The 15,810-nt window shown below is 43.1% G+C and overlaps 1 protein-coding gene across 1 annotated transcript in view; it reads left to right on the top strand.

Moving 5' to 3' along the window:
* NT5C2 (5'-nucleotidase, cytosolic II) overlaps positions 1 to 15,810 on the top strand; it is a 63,836-nt gene that overhangs the window by 4,434 nt on the left and 43,592 nt on the right. The window lies entirely within an intron of this gene.

The following is a 15,810-nucleotide window of genomic DNA, read 5'->3' as shown; positions in this document are numbered from 1 at the left end:
CTTTTTTGGTAGTTTCATTAGAGAGAAAGTTCTGACTGAACTGGGGCGGTTGGAAACCCCACTGTGATTATCTGCATGCTACCTTCTCTTAACACATAAGCAAGAAAACAAGTGGGTTCTTACCCTGTGCATCATACCAGCTGAAACTGCTTTAAATTCTGCAAAGGTGTGAGCCCATTCACTGTGGAGAGCAGGAGTCACAGTAGTGAGATACCTATAGAAATGATGCTGGGATGTGAGCAACCTGTTGGTTTCTCTTTTGAAATTAAAGGATGTGTGGGCACAGCTTCTGTAGGTGGATGGAAGAAGAAAGGGTGGCCCGAGGAGATGTGATTCTTCTGAGATTTGAAGGTGGCTCCAAAGTGAAATAAGTTAGTAGAAACAGATGTGTGGGAACAGTGTACCCTAGTACTGCTTGTATTGTATCCATCCTGCAAATAAGAAGGCAGTTTCGGTCTCCAAAACTACCATTCCGGCTCTTTTCACCACAAGTGATTGATTAAGAAACAAAGGTTCCTTGAAGTCATTATGCGTTCCAAACTTAGGTTAATGTAGTTGCAGAGTTTTCACAGCTCCCAGCTGCCTTCCAGATATTTTCGAACAAAGACTTACTATTTTGCATATATGCTTACTACAAGATGATCATTTAACCTTGCTTGGCACAATTGGTTCAGAGGAAAGGGTAAACCAGAGATTTCCTGTACGGGTTTCTGTGCGAGGCTCTGGAGTAGAGTGGTTTTCCACTGTTTACTTAAGAACAGGCCTTTGGATTAGCTGGCTTTGACCCAGGCCTTGTAGTTCTCCCTGTTAACATTGGCATAATACATAAAACACTTAAGATACATTCTTGCTAGATTTTCGGGAAGCAAATTCTTGCTAGATTTTCGGGAAGCAAATTCTTGCTGAACCCTCCAGGAAGGTGCACTTCCCCAAAATACTTTCCAACGGGGGTGGTCCAGCTTTGGCAGTTGGTGGTGGCCAGGTCTGGACTGTGGGACCTTCTGGGTGGGTTGCCCCTTGTGCGAGCTGCTGTCTTTCCCCTGGCAGTAGCTGCTGCCTGCACTGCTGCGGTAGCAACAGCTGCATCCCAGCTGTGCGCGCTAGGCTCAGGAGGAAGCGTTTAGCTGTTCAGGCAGTGTGTGCTGCTGAAATCAGTATTCCTTATCTCCTTCGGAGAATGGTAGCTGTGGGTGGGAATCGACTCATACTGTACCACTTGGACTGTGCTCCTCTTGGCGTTTGCGTCAGATGTAGTGCATCTGGCCATAGCATATAACAAGAGAAACTTTCTAATTGGCTTCTAAAATAACCAAGGAAGGAAGGTAAATTCAAAAGAGAGAAGACCGATGGTTTAGCATAAAGCATACTAAAATCTCTAGACCGGCTGAATTTAGCTGGTGTTTGGGTTGGTTCAGCTGGTGATGAGTTGCACATAGGCATGCATGGTGAATAATTAGGGACATGGGGTCAGAGAAGAGCATGTGAATGTTCTGCCCTCAGAAACCCAAAGAGGTGCTGAGTGAGATTTATGCCAGTGCTTTGTAATCATAACGCAGCAATTACCAATAATAACATCTAAAAGTAAGTGCTAGTAAACAGCAGGCTGCTTAGGTAATTTTGGAAGTGAATAAATAGAACCAGTTGCAATTAAAAATAAATAATCTTTTTAATTGTTGAGTTCCTTTGCTTTCTCCGAGATACTTTTTTTTTTCCCCCCAAAGGAAGAGCTAAACATGTTGGCAAAGGTATTTCAAATGTTTCTTTCTGATCTTTTCAAGTCACCTTTTTGGATATTACAAAGCAATTCCATTTCAAGACTATGCAAAGACATACGTGGCCTTTGAAGTCACAGGAAAGAGCTGCAAGATTTGGTCCCGAGTGTCCTGGTTAAATCATGTAGTTTCTGCCATCCTATGCAGAATTCACTGAGACCTTTTAAGAACAGATACCCATAATAGCTGCATAGCTGTTTCTTTTTCCTTGCTTGTTCAGTTCTACTTTTATAATGTTATTCTCTGTGTGCCTTTAGGTTGAGATGAGTTCATTCCCTACAGAAAAAAACTGATCAGTTGAACAAAAATTGCAGGTGCTCTGAGCACCGGTTAGCTTGAGGCTGACACCGGAAACTGCTCTTCCTGTTCAGTTCCTGTAGCTTTCCCATCACTGAATACAAGTGGCTGAGTGAAGCTGGAAAGAGGAATTTAACATAGAAGCAAGCCAGACTGGTAAATCATCTGTTAGTTCTGCCGTCTGGAAACTGAGGCAGGAGTCGGATTTCATTTTCCACTTCATGGCGCAAGCATCAGTTGGTGCACCGGTGATGTTTAAGGGCAGGTCAGCAAGGCAGCGCCTGTTTTGAGTCTTTCGGTGTTTTGGCATGCTGCATTTCCACATCGCTTTCCTTTGTTAAAAAAAGGAAAATAAAACGTTGCCTAAAGGGAAATACAAACACATGAACAGGGTCTCTCTGAAGGGAGAAGAGTTCAGCAGACCTTTTCCACCTGTAATCAAAAGCAGGTCTGCAGCTGACAGGGGTGGATAGAGCTCTGCTAGGGAAGAATGATAAAAACGAGCATTTGCTACATAAAGCTGTAAGTGGTTCAAGTAAGTAGACACAAACCCCCTTTTCTCTGTTCTTCAAAACGGTTGCTCTACTCAAAAGTGTCACTGCTAAGCAGTGACTAGCATACCAGACGATCTTCTGCTAAGTCCTTTTTAGTTAATAATACGAATTGAGCCTCTAGAAGGCATTAGTTTGCCCATACCATTAACCACTTGGTGACTGCAGACATCCTGAGCAGAATGTGTCTTGCACATGTTCTGGTGTTTATTAGTGCCCTCCTTATAGTGGTGTTGAAATGGGATGATTTTATAGACAGTGAGTATGTTAAAAAATGTCATTGCTGGAATCATCAGCAGAGATGTGTGTGATATTTTATGAGCAAATTTTATACAAATTGGAAAGAGCTTTACTTGCTGTGATCTGGGATGAAATATCCATCAATAATTTGGGGACTTTTTCACTTCTGATCCAGAGAAATAATGCTGTAGTCTTTCTAAGAGTTTGTTAAAAACGCATTTGTAATCTAACCTCTCCTGGTTTTTTTTTCACGTGATAATAGGTTAGGTAAATTCTTAACTTCTTGTTTTACATGTATTTTAACTTCTCTTGCAATATTGCACTGACAGTTTTATGAGCCAAGGCCAAAAAGCTCTGCTTGCTAAACTTGAGCAATCAGGAGGGAACAGATGATGAAAAACTAACAATGTTTTTACTCATCTACCACTCATTTTTCTTCACAGACATGTAGTGAGTAGACATTAACAAAGACAGTAATAAAAAGCACTTTCAGTTCTCATAAATCGATGTGTGCTGGTGGGGTCAAGAACAAATATTGGAAAGGTTAGGACATGTAGAGAACTGTCTTCCCGTGTTGTGACGCTCAGAGCCAGGCTGGGATTTTTTTTCAGTTGCTGTTTTGAAAGCAATTAGAAGGAGGCATTTCTGTGGCTGCACAGGAGGCTTTGTTCTGGCTGGGTGCGTGGTCAGCTATTTTTTCAGCGGCTACTGTAGGTCAGGTAACATGCTGAAAAAGAAGTCCTTCTCTGAATCAGGGCTGTCGTACTACTCTGCTTGGGACAAATGTTTTTAAAGGTGTCTCAGAACCTAAGGGATTCAAGCTGTTCACTCATCTGCAGCAGGAGCACAAGACCACGCTGTTGAATGAGTCTTCAAGTCTACACCACCAAGATACTTGAGGTTCCCTGAAGAGAGAAGTCCCAGCCAGAGGGAAGGTTCAGTGTCGGGAACTCTCCGCTCTGGTTTTGGGATAACAGGGACCTGCTGACGATGCCTTCATAGTTGTTTGTTAATGTTCTCTCACCCTTCAGGCTGACAGGTTTCTTCCAGGTTACAGCTGATGAAGTAGGTCTGTCACTTCATCCATGTTCCTTCTGAGTACCATATATACTGAGACAAGTACAGAGAGAGCGCTATGTGTGTCCTCCTCAGCTCCTGCTGGGGAACAGTCTCCTATGTCAGTAGGATTGATTTAACATATTAAAAACCAGTGAACTGAAGGGACCATGGAAAGATGACTTTGTTTTCCCCAAATAAATTTAGTGGTTTGTGTTTTGTTTGGATGAGGTAGTAAGAAGTTCCTGAAGAAAAAAAGTTGGTACAGTTGGAAAATGTTATAATCTAGGCCTTTGGTATCAACTGATAAAGCTGAGACAGTTAGGTTATCAAAGAGAAGCCAGAGACTTAGCAGAAGTTCAAAGTCATCCTAGATGTTCAGTTATTTTACTGATGAATTAAGTTACATAGGTTGCCTAAGAAATACTGTATGAATTAGCAGTCTTTTGGAAGAGCATAGGAGTACTGCAGAGAAGGTATTCATAAAATTAATTCACTTATAGAGTTTCCTCGGTACTACACATCTGTCAAGATTAAATGAGATTTGGGGGCTGATAACATCTACATGGGGACACTACTGTGCCCTAAGGACAGATTTGTAATTTCTTTTGTAATCAGGCAGACTATAATTACTATGTTTGGCTCTGATTAAAAAAACAGGTCAGAAAAGGAATGGGTTGTGCTCTTTATGTGGTGGGGAACTTCAGACTGTAAGAGCACTTCAAAACACCTACAGACTTGACATTCCCTGTTTTTTCACCTTTGCGCTTGCTCGGTTGGTAGGTCTGTGTATCTTGATTCTCATTGGCAAGGAGCTGCTGTGTGGGGCTGCTTGCTAAGAACAGAGTGCAGGAAAGGTTTGGGTATGCGCCTTTCTGATCTCTGCGATGAGTGGTAAGCACATGTCCAACCTCTGGTTTGGGGAGAAGGGATTTCTGTGTGGCTCAGGTGAGGGGTACCTGTGGTTACTGAACTAGGAGGAACATAGAGAAGGAGATAGTCCTACTTCTGGCCTTTTGTGAGCATTTCAGGAGAGTGTTAGAGCCAGCCCAGGAACAATTTTGATGAGCTGAGCCTGGATGCAGAAGGCTCTTGCCATTCTCACCTGAAAGGCTAGATCAGCCTCAGGGAAGGCTTCTTGGAAAAGGGATAGGTAACCATTATTAAGGACAAAAGTAGGAAGCCCATGAATTCTGTAGTAGGCTAGTATGTGTCTGGAGCCCTGTATGTTAGGATAACTGAGAATCAAGATTCTACTAAGAATTAACTAAATTATTTCTGTATTTATCTTCACAGTGCCCGATATGGCTGAGGAGTACCATTATTTTATCTTGTTTGTGTTTTGTGGACAAACAGCAAGTTGAAAACTGGTTGAGTTTTGCATATCAAGTCTGTGGCCTTGCTGGGTATTAAGGCTTTCTCTCCTGTGTCTGGCTTAGTTCCATAGTCCTCAACTCACCCTTCTTCTTTTGGAAAGATAGGTTTATTTGTCAGTGATCTGTCTGTTATAGTGGGTAAGATCTCAAAAGGAAGAGAGACCAATGAGCATTTGGTAAGCTTTTTCCTTAAAGAAAGTGGGAGGAGAAGGGAATGGTGCTGGAGAAGAAAACTCTTAGCAAGGAAAAAAAAAGATTTGTCGCTGGTTTTGGCAGATCAGCTCTCAGAATTACTGGATCGTCTTCAGCTGTTGATCTCAGTGTTTATTTTCAGTAACTTTTTTTTTTTTTGAAGGAGGAGCCTGTGTTCCCCTGTTCAAGTATGCCAGCTTCTTTACTCAGCAGCACGTCCCTTGGCAAGTGTTGTGTCCAGAGCCCTGGGACTCATGCTGACTAGCCAGCTGGCTATCTGCACCTGGGCTGAGCAGGGACCGCTTTCAGCCAAGGGTGGCGGGAGATGTGAACTCGTGTTTCCAGCCTACAGAGATGGTTCAGATGCTGATTCTGCTGTCACATCTGTTTATGTAGCCCATGAATATGTAGAGAGGGCCCATCCAGCATGGAAGAGGGTTCAGGTGTCTCTAAAAAATCATCCTTATTCTTCCCTTTACCTTCAAAGATTAGAAGAAAGCCAGAATAAGCTCTCAGTATCTTTGCTTTTTCTATAAAATATTAATGAAGCAGGGATGTGATCTTCAGAGACAAGAGGGTTTTTTACCAGTAAGCAGTCAGTAAGGAAAGCCAATAAAATGTCCTCCCTCACCTTCAGTGTTTAGAAGATAAAGAGGACTTTTGGCTGTTTGTGTTATCCAAGCTGACCCAGTCGCATGCTTTCAGAATGACTGTGCTACTGATCAGAGTTGTGCATCTCAAATACTTTGTCAGTTGCTACCGCACTTCTGGAAAGGCCCGTTAAGTCTGTATTTGCTTCCTGAAACACAGTGGAATCTAATGAAAAGCATCATTGTTTTGCAACACTGTGACCTGCTGCCAAAAGAGCTACTGTTGTATAATCCTTAATAGCAGGTTAGAGTGGCAGTTGTTCCTTAGTTTGAAATTGGTATGTGGAAGGATGGCTTTCTAGTTCTCTCTCCGGGGATGGCATGTCTCATCTTGTCCTCTCTCTTTGGGAACTGTAACTCACAAAGAGGTGTTCAGCTATCCTGGGTTGGTAATAGATCTTTGCACAGGTTTGAATACCAAAGGTGTTACTGAGGGGTGAGAAGCTGAAGGGGACAGAAGAAACTGGCAGTTTCCTTTTAGAACGGGGAGCAATGCTCTGGCTGCTGAGTACCAGGGGTTATATTTGTCTGTTCTTGCCGGCAAGTTTATTTGTTGCTAAAGATGCTATAGATTTTTGACGTAAAAGAACAGAAAAGTTTATCTTGACTTTCCTTTCTGATTTGCAGAATTCAGTGTGTTCACTTCCATGCTGACATTTCTGCCTTTTGTGCTGTTTACGTTAACCTGCAGCTTGGCTAGCACACTGTCACGCTTCATCTTCGTAGCAATAATACTAGTATTTGCAGATATCAGTCAAACATTGAGTTCCCATTGTGGTGGGCATTTGCATCAAAGCTTACCTCCCAGTTTTCAGCTAAAGTAAATACATGGGAACTCTTAAATATTTTCTTTAGGGTGGACTGTATTACAGTAGAGGGATCAAATTCATCTCTAGCTTTTAATCTTTCAAGACCCTGTGCAACTAGAGCAATTGCTTACGGGAAAAATAGTGAGTAAAATATTTGAATTATCTTACATGTTTCTTACTGGAATTTAACAGCTGGAAACAAAAAGCAGTGAGAACATCATCTAAGCCAGGTCCATGCTTGCTGTTGGCAGGCGTTCAGTTGGACAGCAGTTTGGGAACCTCTGCAGCAGAGGTTGCTGCAGGCTGCTGAAGACCTTTTCCCAAGGAAGCTTGTTTCCCAGGGCCATTAAGGTGCACAGTTCATGTTCGTGTTGGCTCTGAAGAGCCTTTGTTTGTCCATTCACCTTCTCTCCGGGTGAAACCTCTCTCTGGAGGTTTCTTTCCAATACTGCTTGTGCCTCATCATCTTAGTCACTGATACATTGATTTATAAGGTGAGGAAGAGTCACCTGAGGCACGATACTCAGTTTGACTGACCTGCTGTGTAGCTCAGGCTGACTTTTCTGCATTAATTCTTGACTCTGTGAAAAAAGGCTAATTGAAACATCACACCACCACCACCCCCCTTCACTTAGAGCCCTCTGGTGATAGAAGGAATACTGTAGAAATTTGTTAAGTTGTTTCATAATTAACTGTCCTCTCTGTTAATATTTTTTTATGTAGATTTATTTAATTTCCAGTCATGGGCTTTTGTTCTGTCATTGCTAGACTAAGAGCCCTCCACAGTCATGCTGCTTTCCTGTACATAAATGCTTCTAGACTATTTTCAAATCACCTGCAGAGCCGCTCTCTGTAAACTGGCAATCTTCCACTCCAGCCTTACTCCCTCTCACAGCTTTATTCCTTCCTCAATATAATCAGTGTCATTCTTGAATGGGGACAGCTGGCTGAAGACAGTTTTCCAGGAGTGTTTGTAGCAGTGACAGATAGGCACATGGAGTCCTGCTTGGTAGTCTTGTACATCCCAGGATCATATTTGACCTGCAGTCACAGCATTTCTTTGAGGGCTCATGTTCACTGATTCTTCTCTGTGGCATAGCTCTTGCTCTTCTGGATCAAGTCTCACATTCCTTAAGTATGGTCGTCTTTTTTTTCTAGCGGTGGGACGATGCAGGGCACACTAGACTTGGAGAAGTGGAGAACTAACATTACCTCTAACCAACTGTTTGTGTAAGAAAGAGTATGTTGGAAACAACTTCATTAAAATGGTAATTCTGCAGGAAATACTGAGAAGCATGAGCTATATGGAAACTAGAAAATATGCTAATTAGCTCACTGGACAATTTGTGGTTCCCGTTTCAAGGCAGTAAACTCAGTTACAGATAAATGAGGAGAATGGATGGTCTCATGGTACTCAGAGAGAGTCAGATTTGAGGTTTGCTCTTCACAGAGTTGCACTGTGGAATTCATAGTTTTCCAAATTCCTCTCTAACCATCCATAAAATTGATGATGATTAAATAATGCTTAAAATGTTTTAAATAACATTTAATAATGTTTTAAATAACAAAGTGCTCTTTGGAATTCCTGAATGAATAGAACTCCTTGGATGAAAAATGGGTGGTCACCGAAGAAACTCCACATTTATCATGTCTGTGGGTTTCAGTGCGTCTAATGCCTTTGGGTGCTGGATTATTGCTGGAGCTCTAGGCACTGTGCAGCCACTCTGTGGATATGGTTGTCAGTAGAAATAGTCTGATTAAAACATCCATGTAAAATAAGCAGGGTTTTGTTAAATATATTTTGCAACTTATTGGATATATAGCCGTTACTTTAGCATCTGGCTTTACGACAGAGAAGATTCAGCCTGAAATTAAATCAAATCCTATAATAAGCCACATGAATAGCATTCTCCTTTCTAATACCTTACCCATTCAGAAATAACCCATGAGTTACCATCTTCTATCAGTCAGACCGTAATTAAATAAAGGTGTGACTGGGAACGCTTTACCAACTTCATTAAAAGCACCCTTTTGGAAAAAGGAGCTTCACTGCTGTCAGGACTGCAGTGGTGCCCAAGAGAAACAGCTACCCCTTTCCTGCGGGAGGACTCAAAGACAGCGTCGGAGATTGCAAGCTTGGCGGTGGGAGGTTAGTACAATCCATGGAGCAAGAAGAGTGTTATCAATCTAATGTAATCCAATGAGTCTTTGTACTGCAAGTGGGATCTACTGTAAGCTCAAAACATGTGTCTGTGGTTAATCTTAACAGGTTCTTAACAGCAGGTCTCTACCTCTTTAATACCCTGTAATGGGCATACAGAATCTTCCTGCTTAAAGCCAACCTCAAGTATTATCATGAGCTGAGAGTAAGCTTTGAAGTGTCTCTTGGAAGTAATTTAATATTCTAATAGGAAGAGCGTATTTTGTCCTTCCTGCCATCATGAACCTGAAACCTTGCTGTCAGAGAGGTGGCCACCCAGAAGTGGAAGTTCTTCAATTGAAGAACTTAACTTTAGGCACAAGGAGAAGAAAAAAAACCCATCAGTTTTCTGCTTTAGATCATTTACAAGCTTCACTGCTTATATTTGGAAACTGTGGGCTTTCCAGTGTTGCCAGAGATCTCAAGTCATGGACATACTAATTTTCCAAAAGTGTCACTAATTGAAAACACCTTTCGGAAACAATTTGCCATTGGCTATTAAGCAGAAGCGTTGGCAGTAAAACACAGAGTGGTTTGAATTGTCATCCCAGGGTTGTGGGGGAGAGGGAGGGAACTATGTGAACTAACGGAGCTGGTGTGTGAGGCTGCAATTCAGAACAAAACTGGAATGTTGTTTGGCATCCTGCGGCTTGGAGCAAGTCAGAAGCCTACTGCTTTGGGGCTTTTGTCATGCATAAGTACAGGTAGTTCTCAGTCTTCAAGAATTTGTAGACGTGATCCAGATACCTAGTATAACTGATAACCTTCACCGAGACTGATTATATTTTTGTCTTCTAATTCTTCATTAACCGAATTCAGTGTTGTGATTTGCAGTGCATTTCCTAGCTGTACCATCAGGTAAAGCTGACATAGCCTAAAATATGTGCAGCTAATTATTTTAGGATTCTTGGGGAGACTTCACCAGACTGGCTGGTTAAAGGTGTTCATCTCTGTGTATTGTTTAACATTCTCGTTCGTAGCAAATTGAGTGGGATATGCTTTGTTATCATCAAGGGTTTAACAGACTAGCACTGTTTTTTTTTAAATGCAAACTAGAGACATTTCTTGAAGAATTCTACTCCTGCATTGTTCTTCATCTCTGTTCAGTAGTGCCTCTGCTCTCTTGCAAGGATTTCTTAGAAAATCTTTTTATTGTCCTTAGCTTTCCAAAAGTGGGACCTCCACCAAGTTTTGCAAGTTGGTGTGTCACAAGACTTTTTTTCTTTCTTACATTGTACTGGTAGGAGGTCAAGGAGCAGTTTGTCCTGTTTTTCTGTGTGTTTTGATGGTACTCCTGGATTCTGTGGTCATACTGACTTCTGTACATCTGGGACCTGTAGTTCTGAGCTATCAGGAACATTAAAATGTGGACTGGGGAGTTGCCCACCCGTTTTCTCTGCACTGTTCTTCCCAAGCAGAGGGTGAGCAGAGATTTCGGTGTTTAGCTCACTTGAATAGTTCTCCTGGGGTTCACAGTTGCCGCTTAACAGACTCTTTTTCTCATTAGTTGGCATTTTTGGTTCTAGAAATTCTATGTCACCTTGCCTTCTAGCAATCCCAAGATGTCTCATCTTTGCCTCGTCTGTCACATCCGTTCGCTGAGTTTGTGACACACAGTTTGGGTTCATGGAGTGTTTGAGGGCTCTTCCCTCCTGGACACTGCTGGTGGGGCCTCCGGCTGCTCATCTAGTCCCCAGCTGAGTTCGGTCACCCCTTGGCTGAGGAGGGAGCCTGCACAGAAAGGATTGTTCCAGGGAGGTAGCCATTGAAGGGCTGGCACGTTAGGGAAAGGGGAGTAACAATTGGTATTTATACGCTAGGCTCATTCATTGTCTTTGCAGAGAGCTTCAGTGTGGGCATGGTGGGTGCGATCAAGCACAGTGCCTGACTGGCGGTGTTGAAGAGGAGACTGAAATGGCTGTTTTGAAGACGAGACTGAAATAGTTGCGTGGCAAACAAGTAAATAGGCTGGGAATGTGGGTGCAACATGGGAGAGCCAGGGGTCAACGCAGGGTTTGACCCCGGCAAGGAACAGAGGTCAGGCATGTTTAGAAATGTGTAGAGATTTGAGCTTGCTAAGGGTGTATCGGTGTAGGCATTATTCCTACTGTGCAGTTTCAAGCAGGGCACATATATCAGAGCATGCTTGTATTTATGAAACTGGCAACATTAAGCATGAAATTATATTTAATATACTTTTTAGCTGACCTTTCTGTGTCTGCCAGTTGATGCTAAGTATTGAAATTTGAATTTGTGTTAAGGTATACCGCACAAGGAAGATACATTGCATCTCTGTGATTCATCCTGACAGCGGTAGGAACTCAGACTGGTTTTTAGCACAGGGACTGGGGAATTAGGACTTCTGCATTTGGTTCCCACTTGGTCTCTGTTACTACCTTCTCTGCGCCCCTCTATCCTTAGCTGACAAAATGGGGACAGCACCTTTTGCTGCCCCTAAATGTATTATGTGAATGAGAGTTGGTGGAGTGCTTTGGGATCGCAGGTGTAAGAACTGCCCTTCTGGGTGAGGCTGGGAGCATGCCCAGCCCCTGATTACACAGTGGCAGTAGATACTATTGAGGGCCACTTTCTGCCGTCCATCCCAGGATGTCAGATGCTCCAGAGGATCAAAGCATATGATGCTAACCTGAGTGGATTTCACCTCCTCTGATGCTAGCTGTCCCAAGCGTCTAGCCTAAACTAGGTGCAAGCTACTTCTGCTCTCGGTGGAGGGAGACGGACCCTCCTGGAAAGTGAGTCACTCACTTTTCTTAACCACCCTTACATGGACAGTCCACTCAGCTGCAGAAAAAACTGCTTTTCCCCTCCCCTGCCCTGTTCGTGAAGCCATGCCATGATTTGGACCAGGAATGTGAAACGAGTATTGAACAAGCCGACCTCAATCCTGTTCCTTTTGCTTTTTCTCTCTCTCAGGATTTTAACGCAGTTCACTCCTCCCTTGCTGAGACCCCCCAAAGCCCCTTGAGATGGAGCAGCATTGCAGTAGGGAGCATTGCAGTAGGAACTGCTCTAGCCTTGGCAAGGGCACCACAGGACTTGTCTGGACACCCACAGCCTCTGACTGGACGCAAAGCTTTTAAGTAGCTAATGTTAGGTGTGATGATTTTTCTCTCTATTCACTTTCCGCTGTGCGTGTACGTGTGTGGGTCGTACTGACAAGGCATTAATGATTCTTGAAGCAGAACGTGTGAGAAGAGGCAGATGTAGTGCATGGCAAATCAGTGTGAGTACGCTACAACCTTGGGATTGGTTAGTGATGCTTTTGTTTTCTGCTATATAAGCTCTCGGAGAATGTCCTGGAAAAAGTGGGATTGTTACTGCTATTTTGTTCGTCTCTACATTTTAGCGTGTGTGCCTCTGATTTGGCATTGCATCATCAAAGTGTTAAAACAAACTCAGAAAAAAATACAGGCAGTGCATTTAACCTGAACACATCAAGTATCATCAGGTGCAGAAATTTCTAACTATTTGTTGGCCAAAAAAGATAAGAAAAATAACAGTAAAACTTGAAGGGGAATGCTTCTGGACATGTTATTTTATATTTGTAAGTACTCGAAAAAAAATACACTATGGATAATACTTGAAATCAGCCAAAATCTGACAAAAGAAACAAATGGACTTATTTCAAAATATGTGCTAAAAATCTCATGTTCTTTTGGATCAAAGCATATGTGCTAGATGTCAGCTTCAAAGCTTTGATACAGAGCTACTATTTTAAATACTTTTTCAAAATGAACCCTGTATCATAAATGCTATCAGATGCTTAATTAAGACTGCACTAGCAAGGAGCATGTTTGCAGTAAATTATGGGGAGGTGTTCTGACATGCTTTATCTGTATAAAGATTTCTATTTTTATGTGAACCTATTTATAGATTATTGATTTCAAAAATAGATTTGTAACTAAAGAAAGATGCATCGTATTTCAGTTGCTCGGAGTCAAGAATTTTGCCTGGCTGGCTGCCTGCTCTCTTAGATGTTTATTCCAGTGGCTTACAAGTGTATGGAGTGATTCAGTCCTTCTTATTTTTCTCTCTCTATTTGGAAGAAGGAATTTGTATTCAGGGATCAGGTCCCATGTCTCTCACCCACGCAGGTAGGCTGATTTTTACACCTTTGAAGCATCAGAACAATTTCATTGAAGTCCATGAGACTTTTTGTATGAGTAAGACTTTTGGGTGGGGAACATCCATCACAGTATCTTTTGTTGTTACTGTTTTATTTCAGAGCAGTAAGCTATTGTCACAGTGCCCGTGGAGTCTGCTAAGCTGTAAGAGTGCCTCTGAGTTCATGTAATACAAAACTTCAGCATAAGATGTTTTTATTTTATGCTGGGTGAACATTAAAAGAAAGATTTTAATAAATAAATCAGGGCAAAGCCTGAAGGTAGCTGTAATATCTTTTATTAGAGCAACCAATAGAGTTTGAAAACTTAGACAAGCTTGTGTGCTCAAGAGCTTGTCTATTTTTTCCAGCCATACCAGTTGGTCTAATAAAAGATATTGCCTCTGTCTACAGACCTTGTCCTGCCTGTGAACTCTGTTCATCACAGCTACAGCAAAATACTGCTGGATCATTAAAATAATTCAGGCCTTTCTTGCTTAATTATGGAAACTCAGATTTTTGTGTTTTCCTCAAGTCTCAGCTTTTTGAATCCCAGCACACACGAAATGATGCTGCCTGGTTTCTCCTGTAGGGGAGGGTTTCATCACATAGGAGCTCAAACCGCTTCACCGATTCTTCATTTTAGAAAGGATGTTATTAAAGATAGCCTGCTAAAATTCTTCTGCCATCTGGATTTTAGGGTATTTTGTAGGATACTACTGGTGAACTGTCAGATGTTTGTCATGGATGGCCTTTGGGAGCAGTCCTATCCTAGTACCCGTGTCAGCATTTCTGATGTGGTGTGATGGTGATGGGAAGCAGATGAAGTGGGAAGAAGAGCCTGGCAGAACGGAAAAGTCCCTGGCTTTGGCTGTGGGTGTAAATCTTTGAATCTTGCTATGTGTCTGGCTGGGTTAGCAGAATAGTGCAGCCCTTCTAAATGGCAGGAAGCTTGGATTTGGACTTGTTTCAGCTGGAAGACCTAGACCCAGAGCTGTCTAAAAGTCGTAAGACCAGCCATGCAACAGTTTTTTCAGAGCTATTTAACATGCCTTTTAGAGGCCTTAGATGTATATGTCTTTTGGATCTGAATCTGTAGCTCTAGGTTAGTAGCATTAAAATAGCTCCAGGTAAGACCAAGGTGGTGATGATCTGGACCATCTTGAAATATCCATGGGGTAGATGCTTTTCCACCCTCTGGGGACACAAGCCCTTTCTGTAGTTTGCAGTCGTGGGGTCGTGCCAGATCCCTCAGTGTGCTGCCTGTCTCTCTGCTGCTGACCTGGAGTCTGTCCCTCCTGCACAGGCACTGCTCCTCGGCCGAGCACTGCTGCAGCCCTTGCTGCCTGTAAGGCGTGTTGCTGCAGGCAGTGCCCTGCCTTTGAAGTGGAACAGGTTGATGCGTGGGGGCTGTTTAGTTCTGTGCCCTGTGCTGCCTTCCATCTGCCTTTGGGCATGGCTTAAATAGCTGGTAATTAGTGGTAAGCCCTTGGTGGCCGGGGGCCTGGGCTATTTTAGAAGCTGCTTCTCCCTGCATGCCCTGTTGTGGAAGTTGTGGCTGGCTAGAATGGCCCGTCGCCCTCTCACTGCGGTGACCTCCTCTCCTGGGTGTGTTGCAGGGAATTCGGGGTGGGGGGAGAGCTCTCAGCTCTGGCATGCGGTCCCTTGGGCTGCCTGCCAGGGCCTAAATTTGGTGACCTTTAGGATGTGGCAGAAGATGCATTTGTAAACCTTGGTTATAGTAACTGGGAGACAAGCAGAGAATGCTGGAGGAGGGAGGAACGTATTTTTTACAGGCAGGCTGTTTGCCGTCTGTTTGGTTTTTTATGAGCAGCAACTAGTAGGTAAATAGACGTAACAAATGCTGTGACAATTGCAACTGTTGCTCTTTAATAAAATTTAAAACTAAAAAAATTATACAGGTTTCCTTCAGGAGAGCAAGCATGCGTGTGACCACCAAAAGCGCTGTGACTTCTAACGCTGGTTTGGACACTTGCTCTACTCTCTACTTTGCTGAAAAAAATCTAGTTTCCCTTCTGTAAAATGAGGGCAGTCATATTTTAAAGGTGTCTAGAAATGGTTGCTGTATCATTACCCACGTAGCTTGTGGGTGGTTTTGTTTCTTTTAAGTAAGAGCAAACAAGCCAAACTTTGAGGTCCAGTAGTTGTGTGGGTTACACAAGACTGCGGTTTCATGTTATACCTAATTTGGTGTAACTGTGGGATGTGTCTCCCACCCCATTCTTTGCACCTGCTCTAATGACAGCGCTGTGGCAGGTTAAGCTGGGTTCAGCCTGCCGACCAGCGGAGAACCACCCAATTTTTGTTTCCTTTTCGTTGGTTAGTTTTGATGGGTGAGGACTTGGACTGGTGAGCTGAACTGACTCTCTGTGGGGCTGCTTCATCATCCCACCTGGTGCCAGGGATGCAGCAGGACATGCGTCTGGCTGGAGGAGGGGGTGAGCAGGATTGCCCCAGTGTGCTAGTAACAACTGCGAAAGGTACCCCTGTTTTCTCACTGCAGGGCCTTCCTGACGAGAAGGA

This window comes from Accipiter gentilis, chromosome 9, assembly GCF_929443795.1.
Source record: "Accipiter gentilis chromosome 9, bAccGen1.1, whole genome shotgun sequence".
Taxonomy (NCBI): Eukaryota; Metazoa; Chordata; class Aves; order Accipitriformes; family Accipitridae; genus Astur; species Astur gentilis.
The sequence above is the reverse complement of the archived record's forward strand: the minus strand, read 5'-3'. Positions and strand labels throughout refer to the sequence as shown.